Here is a 20,662-nt window from a genome sequence, read left to right on the forward strand (position 1 = left end):
TCCATATCTTCCAGGGTCTATCATATAATCAGATATACTAAATCAATTTACCATCTGAACTCTACCAATTATTACCATATCTCTAGCATTATTTCAACAATCCAGGCCCATAAGCAAGAATTAGTATTGTTTCTCTTCATATTTTCACCTATTTTCTATAAATGACTTTTTCATACTCAATTTTTCCTCCTTTGGAATGTCTCCAAGGACCTCAGGACCTTATACTACCTCCTAAATTTTATGTAGAATTTTATATGTCCAGCTCTCAAGTTCTATCTGTAGATTTTCATAAGGGGCAATTTAGTCTACAGATTGGACACTATAAAAAATAACATAAAATAAAATTTGTGCATATAAATTAAGTCATTTAAAATTAATTTGACCTCTATCTTAAATATAGATGCCAAATTAATAGTGTTTCTTTCCTGATCTATGGAATGTAGCTAGCCAACCTTTGTATAATCATACTAATAAGCTAATGCTATGAATATTTGGATATTGGAATACTTCACATGCTTTGAAACATTCTGTTATTCTTTATTATTAATCTCAAATGTAAGAATAAAGATTTTTCTGCAAGTTTCCTCACCAATAGCATCATATTGTCCAGTTGAGATCCTGTACTCAGCTTGTCAAATCTAAGTATTTCAAGTCAGTTAGAGTGAATTTTAGTTTGGCCTCAATTACACTATCGATTTAGTAATTTGGTTTTCATTGTTATATTCACTCAATTGTTTTGAGGTCTATCATGACATTTAAAAATGGAGTTACAGAAACTTATTTCACACTTTGAAGGGTTAAGTGTGTGTGTTTTTTAAATTTACCCACTTCTACTCTGAAACTTTTGTAGAAGCTTTAGTCATATGCATCTCTTGCAGTTGTTTTTCACATGTAGGTTTGTTTTAAAGGGTGAGTGCCTTCAACAAAGTTCTTTAGCAACAGATGTAATTGGCATGTGCTGCAGTGATACAATAATGTCCATTGTGTACAGTAGTCAATTTTCTAGATATTTAAAAGCCCCCTATGATGAGGGACTTGTATTTCAATTAACTTGCCTTTGTGCTTCATATAGTAATAATAATAAATAATAGCTATCACAACCATCACGACTATTATTTATCTTGCAAGATGTTGAACATTAAGCATATAACACTTAAACATGATACGACATTTCAATACCATCACTGACTCCTGCCTTAACTTTTTCATCCACTGACAGAATAAAAAATGAAATGCAATTAGGATTTTTCTTTATGTTCATTTCTATTGGCCTAGTAACATGTTATATGTTACCTAGATTTCCAAAACCTAGAGTCATAATCTCATTCAGGAAGCATTTAGAGAGAAAAGAGCATGACTGACAGAAATGTAACATTTCTCAAAGCGTGTTCAGTGGAAAGTTGTTTAATATTACCACAAGTTTGGAAAATACTAACTGAAGTAAAATAGGTTTTTTTTTTCTGCAAATGTCTCAGATAAGTTGCATTTCAAATTTCTCTGAAGAGAACATGCATACTCTTTTTGTAAAGCACTACACAAGTAATTCTTCATAACATATTTTAGAAACTATTGCAAAGAAAAATATTAATATTCTTTCAGGTGCATGTTATGGACTGAAAGTTTGTGTCTCTCACAAATTTAAATCCTGAATACCTAACTCCCAATGTGATGGTACTAGGTGGGGCCTTTGTGAGGTAGTTAGTTTTGGATGAGGTCATGAGAGTGGAGCTCCCATGATAGGATTAGTGTTCTTATAATAAGAAGAAGATAAACCAGAACTTCCTCTCTCCACCATGAGAAGACATAGAGAAGGGGCCCCCTGCAAGTTAAGAGGAGGCCACTCTTGAGAACATGACTATACTGGCACCCTGTTTTTGAACTTCCAGCTTCCAGTATTGTCAGAAATACATTTTTGTTGGTTAAGACATCCAGTCTGAAATATTTTGTTATGACAGCCTGAACTAAGATAATATTGTTGAAGAATTTGGGACCAAACTGAATTTACTCTTCATCTTTGAAACTTACTAGAAGTCTAACACTACCTCTAAGTCTATGACTCATCAGTAGAGTAGGGATACCAATAACTTGCAGGGTTATTGTGATGATTGTATGTACATGGCTTATAGTAAGCTACAAGTAAATGACAGCTGTTATTATGCTTATTATTATTCCCTATTATTATAGGTTTCTCCTACTCAGGCTCAAATTTTAAACTGAATTGAAAATTTGGAAAATTATAAATTTTGCTGCTCAAACTGGAAAATTCTGGTCAAAATATAATATCCCTGTGGATCTTTTTAGAGAGGGCAATTATTCATAAATTGTGGCTGTTAAAACTAGGTCCAGGATAGTTAATCTTGGAGTTTACAGGGTAGTATTAATAATAAATCAGCTGTTTGAGTATGATCAATACCTACTGATAAGCCTAGGTAAAAGTTTGCTCTCCTGAGCTTACTGATTTTGTACTAACTTTTGCAGCTCAGCAGTCTCAACTGGGTCAAGTAATATGTTAGACGCATTAGGTAGGCACTCCATTGAGCTCCAACACACCAAGAAATTTTCCTGCACTGAACTCCCATATTCTGGATTGTAAGTATAATTTTTGTACCCATAGCATCTCAAGGTAGCTCTCACAATCGCTTACTTCTCCCAATTTACCATTTTTGCTGGAGAACTGTATTCATGTCTGGTCAATCATTTTGTTTCATAAGAAAGTATCTTCAGATATGGATAACTAAATCATTTTGCATATTTGCTTTGGAATGTCTACGTGAGGATTTATCCTAGGATCTTAACTCTAAGAAATAAATACGTAGATGCTGAATTGTTTTGACATGAGATAGAGTGACAAAATCATGATTTAATATTTATGCTACAACATACCATCCTTTTAAAAATCATTTTAAAAAAATCTAGTCTTACTAACTTGTAACCCTTTTAAACTTACTAACTTAAAATCGTTTGTGCTAGCTATGGTATAATTTTTTAAAATTATTAAATTGGACAAGGCTTCTTGCCCCCAGTGACCTTATAACTTACCACATAGCACATTTTATGTTTTCACTTGTAGGCAATATATGTATTGAAAGGCACTGAGTATGTTGTGCTTTTTTCTGCTTCCTATTTTCATTTCATTTATCCATAGGAGTGCATTCTGCTATAAAGGCGATTAAGTTCTCTTAATATAAGAAGTTAATGTGGGAAAATACTTCTGATCACTTCTGCTTTAATTTTATAGTGGAATAACAATGCTTACAAGACATTTCGATAAGCGATAATGGAAGAATGTATATGTATTCACATGAAATTTTAATGGACTAAATTGCAACACACACTAAATGCCAGCATATTCCTCTAAAATGTGCCATTGGAGATTGCAGAACTTGTAAATAAATGTCAAGCTTTTAGAAAAAAAATATAGTAACCAAGAATAGCATTGTTCATTCACCAATCAGCCATATTCTGAGTTCTTTTTAGTACTATTATTGCAGTACTCTGCAGTGTTGCTTAATTCAACTCCATCTGCTACTTTTTTTTTTTTTTAATTAGGGTTTTCAAAATTCCATCCTAGTGTAGATGCAGCAAACTCATGATAAGTTCATGGCAATTGGTACTCATTACATAGAATTACTGATACTGAGAATCTTGTTGTCTCAGCTCAGTTTTTGACCTATGATACAGTCACCTGTATATGTATATGTTGATTTATAGTCATCCTATGCCTACATCTGGTTCAATCATCTGGAACTAGGAGCACAGAGCCATGTGATATAAAGCAAGACCAACAAAAGGCTTCTTGTAGAACAACAGTTATGAGTGAAACATGTGGCCATCAAAGGTGCTGTGGGAAGGCAGATGCCATGTACATTCTCTATACCTTTGTTCAGAATAACTTAGTGGTCATCAACAAGGAATGAAAGGAATAGATTCCTTGTTGATGTGTGTTGATCTTATAATTCTATGTGTTAAGAATTAGGGAAGGTATAAGAAAACTGATACTGAAGATATTACATATTTTCTCTGCTTCTTACATATTTGAAACTGCATGATACTATATTTCAAATGTTTGAGATAATCAAGACTGATTTAATGGGTCCAAGAAAATTCTCAGCAAGTAAAATTGGACACTTGGATAAGATTTCAATATATTTTAATTTTATCCTAATAGTTTTCAGCACTTTGTTCATGTTTTTTAGCTGAGTTGTACATTTAGCATTGTATTCCTATGTTCTACCTTAAAAATGAAAGCAGTTCTTCAAAACAAAATAAAACAATACCTCACTATATCACTTGTTTTATAAGCAAAAATTCAACACAAAATACAAAGTGTAGGTTGTGCAGTCTTAGGAAGCAAGCAAAGGTACATTTAAATCCCAGCTCTTTCACCTAGGAGCTGTGCAAATTTGCTGAGTTGTCTTCAACTTACTATACTTTCTTTTCCTAATACATTTAATGGAAACAAAAATACATGTCTCCAGTTGTTGTGTAGGTATTAAATTAAATACTTTATGTAAAGGACTTGGCACAGTACATGGCTTATTAATAAGCACTCAATAAATAATAGTCCATTAGACCAGTGGTTTCCAACCTTTTTGACACCAGGGATCAGTTTCATGGAAGACAATTTTTTCCATGAACCATGGAGGGGAATGGCTTCTGGATGAAACTATTCCACTTTAGATCAGGCACTGAATTCTCATGAGAAGTGTGCACCCTAGATCCCTTGCATGAGCAGTTCACAATAGAGTTCCTGCTCCTATGAGATTTCATTGCTGGCCAGGCATGGTGGCTCACGCTTGTAATCCCAGCACACTGGGAGGCCGAGGTAGGCGGATCACCTGAGGTCAGGAGTTCAAGATCAGCCTGGCCAACATGGTGAAACCCCGTCTCTACTAAACATACAAAAATTTGCTGGAGGTGGTGGTGGGTGCCTGTAATCCCAGCTACTCGGGAGGCTGAGGCAGGAGGAGAACTGCTTGAACATGGGACGTGGAGGTTGCAGTGAGTCAAGATTGCGCCACTGCACTCCAGCCTGGGTGAAAAAGAGAGAGAGAATTCAATGCCTTTGCTGATCTGGCAGGAGGCGGCGGTCAAGTGGTAGGTCTGGCTTGCCCACTGACTCGCTCACCTCCTGCTGTGTGGCCTGATTCCTAATAGGCCATTAACTGGTACCAATCAGCAGTCCAGGAGTTGGGGACCCCTGCATTAGACCACATCTCCAAAGCAGTGTTGCAAGACAATCCACTGAGTTACCAAATAAAACACTAAGCATTTAATTTGTAATATTACTTTCTTTTAATTTAAAACTACATTAATACTATATATATATAACTTTAAATAATACTATATATATAACTTTAAATAAGCATACAAATGTAATCATATCGTATATGCTAAGTTTTTGTGGTATATATATTTATTCCTTTTTTGCTTGTCTCATCTCTATCTCTTTCTCTCTCCTTTGCCCATATCAGCTCCTTTGCCTGTCCCCAAGAAACACATTCCAGATATAGATCTATATCACTCAGCAATGCTCTTGGCTGCAACTAACAGAACACCCATTTAATAATGTCTTAGACAAGTAAGAAATTTAATTATATCACTTAAGAAGAGGGCTGGAAGTAGTAAGGCAGTTTTAGAGTTGCTTCATTGATTCAATGACATTTTAAGGCCAGATGGATAACTCTTTCTTTTTCCTTCATTTTAGTAAGATGGCTGCAATGACGCCAACCTCTAAAATCTCATGTGAAACCATGCCGAGTGGCTTACATGTGTCATCCAACACTTTGGGAGGCTGAGGTGGGAAGAAGGCTGGAGTCCAGGAGTTTCAGACCAGCCTGGCCAATATAGTGAGACTCATCTCTACAAAAGTAAAAATTAAAAAAAAAAATAGCTAGACATGTTTGTGTGTCACTTTAGTCCTAGCTACTTGGGAGACTGAGGTGGAAGGATTGCTTGAACTAGGAATTTTAGGATACAGTGTGCTATGATCATGCCATTGCACTCCAGCCTGGTTGACAAAATTAGACCATGTCTGAAAAAGAAAACCCTAAAAACTCAAAAACGAAATCCAAAAATCTCATGTGACAGCCTTATAAGAAGAAAGGAGAATTCAAAAGGAAAAAATGTCTTTGCCATACATCTTACACACACACACACACACACACTCACACACACTCACAGGGAATTGGTCAGTTTGTTTCTAAAACTGGTATCACGCTGTACACGCTTTTAGCATCTTGCTTTTCTCACACAACAATGTGTACTGAAAATTTATCTGGGTCAACTACTAGAGCTCAAATACATATTTGTTAATGGTTGCATAATATTCTATATTGTGACTATAGTATCATACATTCAATCATTTCTCCACTGAGGGAAATTCACTTTGCTTCTAGAAGTTTTATTTATTTTTATTTATTATTATCATCTTTTTACCACTTTTGAAAAGTTCTGCAGTCATCATTTTGGCTGATACAGTTTTCTATGTAACGGAGGTTTTATTTTATTGGGTAGATTCCTAGAGGTGAGATTACTAGGTAGAAGACTATATGTATTTTTAATTTCAGTAGATGGGCTAGATTGTGTCCCCCCAAAAGGTGATAATATCTTATATTTCCACCAGCAATATATCAGAGAATTTTTTTTGCATCCTTGATAGCAACAGATGTTATTATTCTTTATACATTTTTATGTGTCTTATAAATGAAATGGTACTTTATTTGGAATTTACTTTGAATATTTCTATTGGTGAATGTGAAACATGTTTTTCATGTATTTGTTGGCTATTTATATCCTTTGTCCTTTTTTACTCTTTGGTTGTTTGGTCTTTTTCTTGTCAGTGTGTTAAGACACATTTACGTATTATAGACTTCAACGTTTCGTTTGATGTATTCAGTACAATGTTTTCCAAAACTATCATTTGTCTAATGGTTTTGTTACACAAAATTTATTTTTCAGCTTTTGTATTGTTGAGTGTATATAGCGAAGGTTACTCTCGACCACTTAGATTGAATGTGATTCTACATCTACTCTATTAGACTTTCTTTCAAGATTTTGTTTTATTTTTATATCTGTGTCAGCTGACATTATATTTTGCTATAAAAACAATAAGACAAAATGGTGGCTTACGAAGATACCAGTTCTCTCTGGTGAGACTCTCAAAGAGTATAGCTGCCTATAGACTCCAGTAGACATTTGACTCATACATAGTTTGGAGGTCAGGGGAAGGGAACCATATTCAGGTTGCCATGTTTCCAGAGTCCTCTTCTAATAGATACTCTTAGTGCCCTGCCAAGTTCCTCCTTAGCGAGCTGGTTCACCCATCCCCCAGTTACCTGGCTGTTACTATGTCAATTGCTCACAGCTGCAACTTTCTCTTGAGAATTTCCCTGGGCTTAGGAGGGGCACCTCACTGAAAATGACTGGATTGTCGTGTCCTCCCCAAGACAACTTTGGTGGTAACACTCATTCTAAATCCTCCTAAGGAATCGAAGACGGGGTGAATGAACTCGAACTCACATTTGTGCAGAGCTTCTTCCTCTGCCCTATCCTGTTTCCCTTATGCCTTTATATGTCTTACCTAAGAGCACTTCCTTAATAAATCACATATAGTGTTGTCATAGTTAGCAAATAAAAATACTACACACTCATTAAAATTTTAGTTTCGAGCAAAGAAGGAATAATTTTTAGTATAAATATGTCACATGAAATATTTGGGACATATACGCACTGTAAAATTAATCACTGTTTATCTGAAATTCAAATTTAACTGGGCACCTTGTATTTTAGCTAGAAATCTTATTTCACTTGAACAAAAATTCTCATCTCAGGCCCTACTTCTACAGAACTCAACCTAAGTTACTGCTTACTGTTGACTATAGTCAATTTTTTATACATTAGAAAATGAAATTAAGCTTTACTATTTAATATACAGATAGGCAATCTCACTAGATCCGTCAGTCTGTTATACAAAGGGTTAGAGAAGCACCCTGAGTCAGAAGATTAGATGATAGCACTTTAAACCCATTTTGATATTTATGCAGTTTATGTAAGGGAGTAGCCCCCTCTTATCCACATTTTCATTTTCCATGATTTCAGTAACCCATGGTCAAGTATGGCCCAAAAATATTAAATGGAAAATTCCAGAAGTAAGTGATGCAAAAGTTTAAAATTACATTCCATTCTAAGTAGTGTGATGAAATCTTGCCCCTTCCCACTCCATCTTGCCTGAAAGTGAATCATCCCTTTGTTTGATGTATCCACACTTTCTATGCTAACCACCTGTTAGTCATTTAGTAGTCTTCTCGGTTATCAGACTTTTAAAAATTGTAAATACAGTCAGCCCTCCATATCTATGGGTTCCACATCCATGGATTCAGCCAAGCTTGGATTGAAAATATTCACAAAAAAATTCTATCAGTACTGAACATGTACAGATTTTTTTCTTGTCATTATTCCTTAAATAATTCAGTAAAACAACTTTTTACATAGCATTTACATTACATTAGGTATTATAAGTAATCTATGCAGGATTCAAAGTATATGAGAAGATGTGTACATGTCAAATGCAAATACTACACTATTTTGTGTAACATACTTGAACACGCTCACATTTTGGTATCCCCACCGGGTTCTGTAACGAATCCCCCTGAGAAACTGAGGGACAATATGGTTTGGTCCTACGCACAGTTTCAGGCATCCACTCACTGTGTGCCTTAGAACAGTTCTCCCTCTGATAAGTTGGGGCTACTGTACTGAATATCACTGATGAAGATTTTTCCATGATAATAGATTTACAGCAACTTAAAGATGTATTATATATTTGTATTTTGTTAAAAAAAATTGTATCAAATTTGTCCACTTTTTCTTTAATGACAACTCGTTTTCAATATCATGTTAATAGATTTTTTGAAAACAAAACCAAAAAATAAAAACACTTAATCTGACCCTTCTAGACATTGATAATTTACCAAAGAGTAAATTCTGATTTTGAACAAAGTGTTTTGTTATAAAGAGGGAATTTTGAAAATAAGTATTTAAAATGTTTTTATCTTTATATGATTTTTCTTCTGAGTACAACTAGAGTGTATAACTTAAAAAAAAATAAACCTATCATCATGAGCATGTTAAAAAACAACTTTGGAAGCAGTGTTTCTTTTTTTTTTTTTTTTCCCAGAGTGGTTGAGTGTTTTGATGAGGTCACACAGCAAACAGGTGGTGATGCTTAACATTAAACACAGGGTGACTGCAGGAGGCATATATGAACTCATTGTGTAAGAGGACATAAGTATTGGTTTTCCAGTTTTACCGAAAGCAATTTCAGGGGAATGGAGCTAAATAAGACACTTTTTAAAAAAATTTTTTCACTTTTTATTATGAAGTAACATTAGGAAAAGAACATAAGATATCATGCAACCCCAGATCTTGGTTTCTTTCTTTTCTTTTCTTTTCTTTTCTTTTTTTGAGACAGAATCTTGTTCTGTTGCTCAGGCTGGAATGCAGTGGCACAATGCCAGCTCACGGCAACCTCAGCCTCCCAGGTTCAAGCAATTCTTCTTCTTATGAATATTTTACTTTAAGTTCTGAGATACATGTGCAGAACATACACGCTTCTTACATAGGTATACACGTGCCATGGCCATGGTGTTTTGCTGCACCCATCAACCAGTCCACTACATCAGGTGTTTCTCCTAATGCTATCCTTCCCCTAGCCCCCATCCCCCGACAGGCCCGGGTGTGTGATATTCCCCTCCCCGTGTCCATGTGTTCTCATTGTTCCACTCCCACTTATGAGTGAGAACATGCGGTGTTTGGTTTTCTGTTCTTGTGTTAGTTTGCTGAGAATGATGGTTTCCAGCTTCATCTATGTCCCTGCAAAGGACATGAACTCATCCTTTAGAAACAGTGTTTCTAAACTGTTTATAAAATATTCCAAATGAAGTGCTGTAGTAGATACCTTTTTTTTTTTTTTTTTTTTTTTTTTCCCCTTTTGAGACAGAGTTTCGCTGTGTCACCCAGGCTGGAGTGCAGTGGCACAATCTCCGCTCACCGCAACCTCTGTCTCCTGGACTTAAGTGATCCTCCCACCTCAGACTCTGGAGTAGGTGGGACTACAGTCGTGCACCACCAAGGCCTGCTAATTTTTGTATTTTTAGTAGAGGTAGGGTTTCATCATATTTCCCAGGCTGGTCTCAATCTCTTGGCTAAAGCGATCCGCCTGCCTCCACCTCCCAAAGTGCTGGGATTACAGGAGTGAGCCACCATGCCCAGCAATATTAAATCTTTCATAAAAGTGCAAACTGCAATGTTGACCCCTAAATTTGCAGGAACAACTAATGGGCTTCAAAGAAGCTGAAACTTTATTAGCAGTGTTTCTTTTCAAAGTGTATGCGTAATTGGTAGGTGGGATTAAAATGTGAATAATAATTTACTGAACTCAGTCAATAATACTCTTCTTCTAATTAAACCTATGTAACTTCATGAAGTGTCTTTTTCAGCTATGAAAGCCACTTAATCCAGACATGGGAAAAATAATAAACTTAAAAAAAAAACTGAACATAAAACCAAATATTTGAATGGCTGCATCACCAAGAATAATCAAATTTTAAAATAATAATGATGTATATTGAAACAAAACAATATGTTTAGCTCAAAGACATTTCTTAAACCATACATTTTAGGAGGGTAATTTTCAATGATATTTATTAAATTTGATTACTTCTGGTCTAAAGAATCATGATTCCAGCACCTCGCTGAAGTTATTAGCTTGCAGCCTCCTTAGATATACTTACGAGTTGTCTGTAATGCTAAACAGGCTGTTTCTGTTAATTTACATTCAGTACCTGGCAGTTGTATATGGTGGAGTGAAGAGTGCGAAGGAAGCAGAATGGCACTGCACTATATTGTTCTGTTTCTAGCACTCAAATGTTCTAATGGTCTCTGCCAAGTCAAAAAATGAGGCCTCACAATTGAAGGCACAGAGTCTTGTATGTTAACATTAGGCCGACTGACAGAAGGGTGCTTATAGTTTTTTTTTTTTTTTAATTTTCTGTCTTGATAACAATATAACTTGATATTTATATATATTACATGATTTATTCCTTTGTTTTAATATACTTTAAGTTCTAGGGTACATGTGCACAACGTGCGGGTTTGTCACATTGGTATACATGTGCCATGTTGGTGTGCTGCACCCATTAACTCGTCATTTACATTAGGAACATCTCCTAATGCTATCCCTCCGCTTTCTCTTCACTCCATGACAGGGCCCCAGTGTGTGATGTTCCCCACCCTGTGTCCAAGTGTTCTCATTGTTCAATTCCCATCTATGAGTGAGAACATGCAGTGTTTGGTTTTCTGTCCTTGCGATAGTTTGCTCAGAATGATGGTTTCCAGCTTCATCCATGTCCCTACAATGGACATGAACTCATCCTTTTTTATGGCTGCATAATATTCCATGGTGTATGTGTGCCACATTTTCTTAATCCAGTTTATCATTGATGGCAACATTTGGGTTGATTCCAAGTCTTTGTTATTGTGAATAGTGCCACAATAAACATACGTGTGCATTTGTCTTTATAGCAGCATGATTTATAATCCTTTGGGTACATATTCAGTAATGGGATGGCTGAGTCAAATAGTATTTCTAGTTCTAGATCCTTGAGGAATCGCCACACTGTCTTCCACAATGGTTGAACTAGTTTACAGACCTACCAACAGTGTAAAAGTGTTCCTATTTCTCCACATACTCTCCAGCACCTGTTGTTTCCTGACTTTTTAATGATTGCCATTCTAAATGGTGTGAGATGGTATTTCATTATGGTTTTGATTTGCATTTCTCTGACGGCCAGTGATGATGAGCATTTTTTCATGTGTCTGTTGGCTGCATAAATGTCTTCTTTTGAGAAGTGTCTGTTCATATCCTTTGCCCAGTTTTTGATGGGGTTGTTTGATTTTTTTCTTGTAAATTTGTTTAAGTTCTTTGTAGATTCTGGATATTAGCCCTTTGTCAGATGGGCAGATTGTAACAATTTTCTCCCATTCTGTAGGCTGCCAGTTCACTCTGATGGTAGTTTCTTTTGCTGTGAAGAAGCTCTTTAGTTTAATTAGATCCCATTTGTCAATTTTTCTTTTTGTTGCCATTTCTTTTGGTGTTTTGTTCATAAAGTCCTTGCCCATGCCTATGTCCTGAATGGTATTGCCTAGTTGGAAGTAAAGCACTCCTCAGCAAATGTAAAAGAACAGAAATTATAACAAACTGTCTCTCAGACCACAGTGCAATCAAACTAGAACTTACAATTAAGAAACTCACTCAAAACCACTCAACTACATGGAAACTGAACAATTTGCCCCTGAATGACTACTGGGTATATAACGAAATGAAGGCAGAAATAAAGATGTTCTTTGAAACCAATGTGAAAAAAGACACAACATACCAGCATCTCTGGGACACATTTAAAGCAGTGTGTAGAGGAAAATTTATAGCACTAAATGCCCACAAGAGAAAGCAGGAAAGATCTAAAATTGACACCCTAACAGCACAATTAAAAGAACTAGAGAAGCAAGAGCAAACACATTCAAAAGCTAGCAGAAGGCAAGAAATAAGTAAGATCAGAGCAGAATTAAAGGAGATAGAGACACAAAAAAAGTTCAAAATATCAATGAATCCAGGAGCTGGTTTTTTGAAAAGGTTGACAAAATTGATAGATCCCTAGCAAGACTAATAAAGAAGAAAAGAGAGAAGAATCAAATAGATGCAATAAGAAATGATAAAAGGGATGTTACTACTGATCCTACAGAAATACAAACTACCATCAGAGAATATTATAAACACCTCTACACAACTAAACTAGAAAACCTAGAAGAAATGGATAATTTCCTGGACACATACACCCTCCCAAGACTAAACCAGGAAGAAGTGGAATCCCTGAAGAGACCAATAACTGGCTCTGAAATAGAGGCAATAATTATAGCCTACCAACCAAAAAAGTCCAGGACCAGACGGATTCACAGCCGTATTCTACCAGAGGTACAAAGAGGAGCTGGTACCATTCCTTCTGAAACTATTCCAATCAATAGAAAAAGAGGGAATCCTCCATAACTCATTTTATGAGGCCAGAATCATCCTGATACCAAACCCTGGCAGAGACACAACAAAAAAAAGGGAATTTTAGACCAATATCCCTGATGAACATTGATGCAAAAATCCTCAATAAAATACTGGCAAATTGAATCCAGCAGCACATCAAAAAGCTTATCCACCACGAACAAATTGGCTTCATCCCTGGAATGCAAGACTTGTTCAATACATGCAAATCAATAAATGTAATCCATCATATAAACAGAACCAATGACAAAAACCACATGATTATCTCAATAGATGCAAAAAAGGCCTTTGACAAAATTCAACAGCCCTTCATGCTAAAAACTCTCAATAAACTAGGTATTGATGGGATGTATCTCAAAATAATAAGAGCTATTTATGACTAACCCACAGCCAATATCATACTGAATGGGCAAAAGCTGGAAGCATTCCCCTTGAAAACTGGCACAAGACAGGGATGCCCTCTCTCACCACTCCTATTCAACATAGTGTTGGAAGTTCTGGCCAGGGCAGTCAGGCAGGAGAAAGAAATAAAGGGTATTCAATTAGGAAAAGAGGAAGCCAAATTGTCCCTGTTTGCAGATCACATGATTGTATATCTAGAAAACCCCATCATCTCAGCCCAAAATGTCCTTAAGCTGATAAGCAACTTCAGCAAAGTCTCCAGATACAAAATCAATGTGCAGAAATCACGAGTATTCCTATACACCAATAACAGACAAACAGAGAGCCAAATCATGAATGAACTTCCATTCACAATTGCTTCAAAGAGAATAAAATATCTAGGAATCCAACTTACAAGGGATGTGAAGGACCTCTTCAAGGAGCACTACAAACCACTTCTCAATGAAATAAAAGAGGACACAAACAAATGGAAGAACATTCCATGCTCATGGATAGGAAGAATCAATATCATGAAAATGGCCATACTGCCCAAGGTAATTTATAGATTCAATGCCATCCCCATCAAGCTACCAATGACTTTCTTCACAGAATTGGAAAAAATTACTTTAAATTTCATATGGAACCAAAAAAGAGCCCGCGTTGCCAAGACAATCCTAAGCCAAAAGAACAAAGCTGGAGGCATCATGCTACCTGACTTCAAACTATACTATCAGCCTACAGTAACCAAAACATCATGGTACTGGTACCAAAACAGAGATATAGATCAATGGAACAGAACAGAGCCCTCAGAAATAATACCACACATCTACAACCATCCGATCTTTGACAAACCTGACAAAAACAAGAAATGGGGAAAGGATTACCTATTTAATAAATGGTGTCGGGAAAACTGACTGGCCATATGTAGAAAGCTGAAACTTTATCCCTTCCTTACACCTTATACAAAAATTAATTCGAGATGGATTAAAGACATAAATGTTAGACCAAAAACCATGAAAACCCTAGAAGAAAACATGGTTTCTTTCTTAATGGTTTTCAAACAATTTTTTAAATTTTGAAAAAACTTGTATTCATATACAATGTTTAGAAGTAATATAGAGATCCAGTATACACTTTACCCAGTTTTCCACAATTAAAAAATAGCTATATATTTGGCAGCTCCAGGCGGTTGAATCACGAGGTCAGGAGATCGAGACCATCCTGTCTAATACGGTGAAACCCCGTCTCTACTAAAAATACAAAAAATTAGCTGGGCGTGGTGGCAGGCGCCTGGAGTCCCAGCTACTTGGGAGGCTGAGGCAAGAGAATGGCGTGAACCCGGGAGGCGGAGCTTGCAGTGACCCGAGATTGCGCCACCGCACTCCAGCCTGGGCACACTACAGCCTGGGCGACAGAGCAAGACTCCATCTAAAAAAAAAAGCTATGTTAAAATATCCTCATCAGAATACTGGCATTGATAAAATAAGCTATAGAACATTTCCATCACTACAGAGATACTATGACCCTTTTATATATAAACCCGCTTCCCTCTGACTCCCACTCCCCTCCTTAACCCCTGTAACCACTAACTTGTTCTCTAGTTCTATAAATTAGTCATTTCCAGAATTTTATATTAATGGAATCATACTGTGTTTAACCTTCTGATACTGGCATTTTTTAAATCAACATAGTTCCGTTGAGATTCATCTTAGTGGTAGCATGCATTGACAGTGTGCCCTTTTTGACTGTTGAGCAGTAGACAATATATGAATATATGGATAAAGCACGTTTGTTTAATTATTCATCCATTGAAGGATACCAAGGTTGTTTCCAGATTTTGGCTATTACAAATAGAGCTGCTATAAACATCCATGTGTGGGACTTTGTGTGAAGATATGTTGTAATTTATTTAAGACAGATCAAACCATAGACTAGGAGGAAATGTATGAAAACTGTATCCTCAACAACGGACTAGAGTCTTGATTATATAAGAACTCTTGAAACTCCTCTTTAATTAAATGCCCGTTTTCGTCATTTACCCATTTTCTAATTGATTTTTTTGTTTGTTTGTTTGTTTTGTTTGTTTGTTTGTTTTAGACGGTGTCTTGCTCTGTTGTCTGAGTGGGAGTGCAGTTTGACCTTGGGTCACTGCAACCTCTGCCTCCCGGGCTCAAATAATTTTCCTGCCTCAGCCTCCCGAGTAACTGGGATTACAGACGCCCACCACCACGCCTGGCTAATGTTGTATTTTCAGTAGAGATTGTTTCACCATATTGGCCAGACTGGTCTCGAACTCCTGACCTCAGGCAATCTGCCCGCCTCAGCCTCCCAAAGTGCTGGGATTACAGGCTTGATGTTTTGAGAGTTTTAAGAATACTTATATATTCAAGACATGAGTCCTTTGTTCCGTATACAGTTTTCATACATTTTCTCCCAGCCCATAGCTTGTCCTTTAGTCCTCTTAAGAGGATTTTTCGCAGAGTAAAAGCTTACAATTTTGATGAAGTTCAATCTATCAGTTTTTCCTTTTAAGGATGAATCTTTTGCTTCTAAGTCTATGGACTCTTTGCCTAGATGTATATCTCAAAGATTTTAATCTGTGCTTTTTTTCTAAGAGATTTATGATTTTATGTTTTAAATCTGTGTGGAATCTATTCCTAGCTAGAGGAGTTAGACTAGAGAAAGAAATAAAGGGCATCCAAATCGGAAAGGAAGAAGTCAAATTTGTTTGCAGATGATATGATCTTATATTTGCACTCCAACAAAAAACTATTAGAACTGATGTCTAAAAATTACCCTGAATTGTCCACTGTTGGCATATAGAAATGCTTCTGATTTTTGTATGTCGATCTTGTATCCTGCAACTTTACTGAATTTGTTTAAGAAGTGAGGTTTGGGTCAAAGTTTTTTTTTTTTTTTTTTGCCTATAGATGTTCAGTTTCTCCAGCTGTTTATTGAAATTGCCTTTGTACCTTTGTCAAAAGTCAGCTAGGTGCATTATTGTGTGTCTACTTCTGGGTTATTTATTCAATTTTTGGATGTATCTATCACTGTGCTAATATCACACTGTATTGATTATTGTGGCTATGTAGTAGGACTTAATGTGGTGTAGAGTGATGTTTTCACCTTATTCAAGATTACTTTAGCTATTCTAGGGCCTGTGCCTTTCCATATCAATTTTAGAACAAGCTCCAAAAATACCCTGCTGAGATATTGATAGCAATTGCTCTAAAACTATAAATCAGTCAGGAATGTTGACATATTTAATATGTTGTGTCTTCCAATGCATAAACATGGCATGTATTTAGGTCTTAATTGATTTCATTCATTATTATTTTGTACTTTTCAGCATACAGATACTGCCTGTACATGTTTTTGGTAAATTTACATGTAATTATTTCATTTTATTTATGTGATTTAAATGGTATTTTGTTTTTAATGTCATTCTCCATTTGTTCATTGTCAATATATAGAAATGAAGCTGATTTCTGCGCATTCACTTTGCATCCTATGAATTAGTTGAACTGACTTATTAGTTCTAAAATTTTTGTTTTTCTTTTTTAGATTTCTTGGGATTTTCTACATAGGTAATCATTACATCTGCAAGTAGAGACAGTTTCATGTCTTTATTTCCTATCCATAGGGCTCTTATTTCTTTTTCTTGCCTCATATTATACTGGGTAAAAATTCCAGTTACAGTTGGGTAAAAGTGGTGAAAGCGAAAAATCCTTGCCTTGTTTCTGATCTTAGACATAAGGAATCTAATTTCTCACCTTCAAATATGATATTTGATGTAAGTTTTTGTTCATGTTCTTTAAAAAGTTGATGAAGTTCTCCTTTATTCCCAGTTTGCTGAGAGTTTTAAATTACAAATGGGGGTTGGATTTTGTTAAATGCTATTCCTGTGTCAGTTGATATGATCATATTATTTACAAAATACTGTTGAGATGGTAGTTTACATTGTTTGATTTTCTAATGTTGAACCAGACTTGCATACATGGAATAAATCCAAATTGGTCATGCTGTATAATTCCTTTTATAGCTTGCTGGATTCAATTTGCTAATATTTTGTTGAGAATTACTAGCTAACTAAGATTCATTGGACAACATTCCCTCCTGCTATGGACTGCATTGTGTCTCTCCACAATTTATGATGTTGAAGTCCTAATACCCAATGTGACTGTATGTGAAGAGGGAACCCTTAAGAAAGTAAATAAAGTTAAATGAGGTCATAAGGATGGACTCCTAATGTGACAGTATTGGTGGCTGTATAAGAAGAGGAAAAGATGTCTCTCAGCCCTCAAACAAAAAAATAGGTCATGTGAGCACACTGTGAGAAGGCAGCTATATATAAGTCAAGAAAAGGGACCTCAGAATTAAACCTACCTTTCTGACACCTTCTGGCTTCCAGAAATGTGAGAAAAGTATGTTGTTTAAGCCACCCAGTCTATGTTATTTTGTTATGGCAGCCTGAGCAGACTAAGACATCTCCTTTTATAATTTTCTGGGAGAGATTGTATAAATTTGGTGTTAAGTCTTCTTTAAAAGTTTGGTAGATTTCTCCAGTGAAAGTATTTGTGTATGGAGGTGACTTTTTAGGGGGAGATTTTAAAGTATTACTTCAATTTCTTTAATAGTAACAGTGCTCATAATATTCCCTTATTATCCCTTCATGTCTGCAGGGCCTATAGTGGTGTCTTCTATTTCATTCCTGATGCCAGTAATTTGTGTTTTCTTTCTTCCATTCTGTCAGTCTTGCTAGGTGGCTATTAATATTATTTTTTTGAAGAATCAACTCTTAGGTTCATTGATTATCCCCATTTTTTTTTGTTTTCAATTAAATTCATTTCTGCTTATATCTTTATTAATTCTCTCCTCCCGCTTGTCTTGAGTGAATTTTGCTCTTATCTGCTTTAGTTTCTTGAAATAAGAACTTATATTCCCTGAGACCTTTGTTTCTAATGTAAGCATTTAATGCTACAAATTTCCCTTTCAGCACTGTGTGGTATATATTTTCATATGTTGTGCTTTTACTTTCACTGAATTCTATACATTATTTCATTTTCATTGAGACTTTCCTTTGACCCACAGATTATTTAAAAGCATGTTGTTTAGTCCTTAGAGATTTATTGTTTTTCTATTTGATTTTATTATGGGCAAAGAACATACACTGTGGTTTCAATACTTAAAATTTGTTAAGGTTGTTTTAAGGCTTAGAATATGGTCTATCTTTGTGAATGTTCCATGTGTGTTTGAAAAACATAATGCGTGTTCTGCTATTGTTGAGTAGAGTATATTATATATGTCAACTAGATCCAGTTTATTGGATTATTAAGTTCTTCTACATGCATGCTTATTTTCTGGATAGTAGTTCTATCAGTTACTGAGAGTAGGATATTGATTTGTCTATTTCTCCTTTTAATTCTACTCATTTTTATTTCGTTTTATTCAGAAGTCTCTTTAGTTTGGAACATAAACATTTAGGATTGTTATGTCTTCTTTATGGATTGATCCTTCTAAAATTATGTAATGCACCTCTTTGAATCTTGTAATCTTCTTCACTTTGAAGTCCATTTTATCTGACATTTCTATAGCCTCTCCTGATTTCTGTGATTAATGCATGCATCATATGTTTTTCTATCCTTTTACTTTTAGACTATCAATGTCATAGTTTTGGAGGTTACTTATTGATAGCATGTCTTTGGATCATGTTTGCTTTTTAATCTACTCTGCCAATTTCTGTCTTTTGATTAGTATACTTAGACAATTTATACTTATGGTAAGTTTTGATATGTTTGGGTTTAAGTCTGCCACTAATTTGTTTTCTGTTTTCTCTATTTCTTCTTTCTCACCTTCCTGTGGGTTATTTGAAATCCCCCTTTTTCTTGGGTTCTATCTTCATTTTTACAGCATTTCTGAGTATATCAATTTGTATTTTTGTAATTGCTCTAGGTATCAATATATACAAATGTCATTTATCATAGTATACTGTCAGTGTTTTAACACTTTGAATGAGGTGGATAGACCTTACTTTCTATAAAGTCCTTTTATTTCCCATACTTTAAAATTTCACTTTCTTAAATATTCCTTCTACATACATTGAGTACCATATCAGGTAGTGTCATAAATTTTCCTTCAATCATCAAATATGATTTTAGAAACTCATGAGAAGTAGAAAAGCCTATTATGTTTAATTGTGTTTTTACCCATTTGATATTCTTCTTTTCCTTTTAAAATTCCAAGTCGTCTTTCATGATTACCTTTCTGCTTAGACAACTTCCTTTAGCCATTTTTCAAGGGTAGCGGGATTTTTTTATTTTTTATTTTTTGGCAACAAATTCTTTTTTTTCCTTCATCTGAGGATGTCTTTATTTCACCCCATTCCTGAATAATTTTGCTACATGTGGAATGTGTGGTTGGCACGTTTTACTTCAGCACTTCCTTCTGGCCTTGTGGTTTCAGGTAAGAAATCTGGCGTCATTTGATCTGGTTTTGCCCTGTATTTAATGTGCCATTTCTCTGTTTTATTTTATGATTTTTTTTCAGAGATTTAATTATAATGTGTCTTGGTGTGGATTTATTTGGGCTTATGCTATATGTGTTCACTTCGTTTCTTGAATCTGTAGGTGTATGTATTTCATTATTTCTTTGGAGCAAGACTTAACCCTGCTTCCCACCTCCTTATTCAGTCTTTTTTCCTGCTGAGTGTGTGTAGAGGTTCAGCTCCTGCTGAAACCAGTAGTCAGGAAGAGTGGAGAACTGACTAGCTCTGAATCTCACTGCTTTATTCAGACTCATTGATACTAAATGTGATTGGAAGATCAGCTTGTCACTGAGCTTTACTGACACTGGCAAAGAGGAGGGGTGTGAAGCATAGCGGTGATGAGGCACTTCTCAAACCTTCTCCTTGCTGACCAGGTGTGTGGAGGCTGAGTTTACTACTGGACCACATTGACACTACCCCTGCAAGTAGTATAACACCTACTTCTGTCATTGAGAGAATGGAAGATCAACTTCCCACTTGGCCACACACTGAAACAATCTGTAGTAGAGTGAGGTAGGCTAGTTTTTCTGTTGATGTTTAGCTGCAGTAGGATGGGTATTGCCAAAAAAAAAAAAAAAAAAAAAAAAAAAAAAAAAAAAAAAAAAAAAGGGTTTTCTGTAATTAGGCCT

The sequence above is a fragment of the Chlorocebus sabaeus genome, chromosome X (assembly GCF_047675955.1).
Source record: "Chlorocebus sabaeus isolate Y175 chromosome X, mChlSab1.0.hap1, whole genome shotgun sequence".
In the NCBI taxonomy this organism is placed as follows: Eukaryota; Metazoa; Chordata; class Mammalia; order Primates; family Cercopithecidae; genus Chlorocebus; species Chlorocebus sabaeus.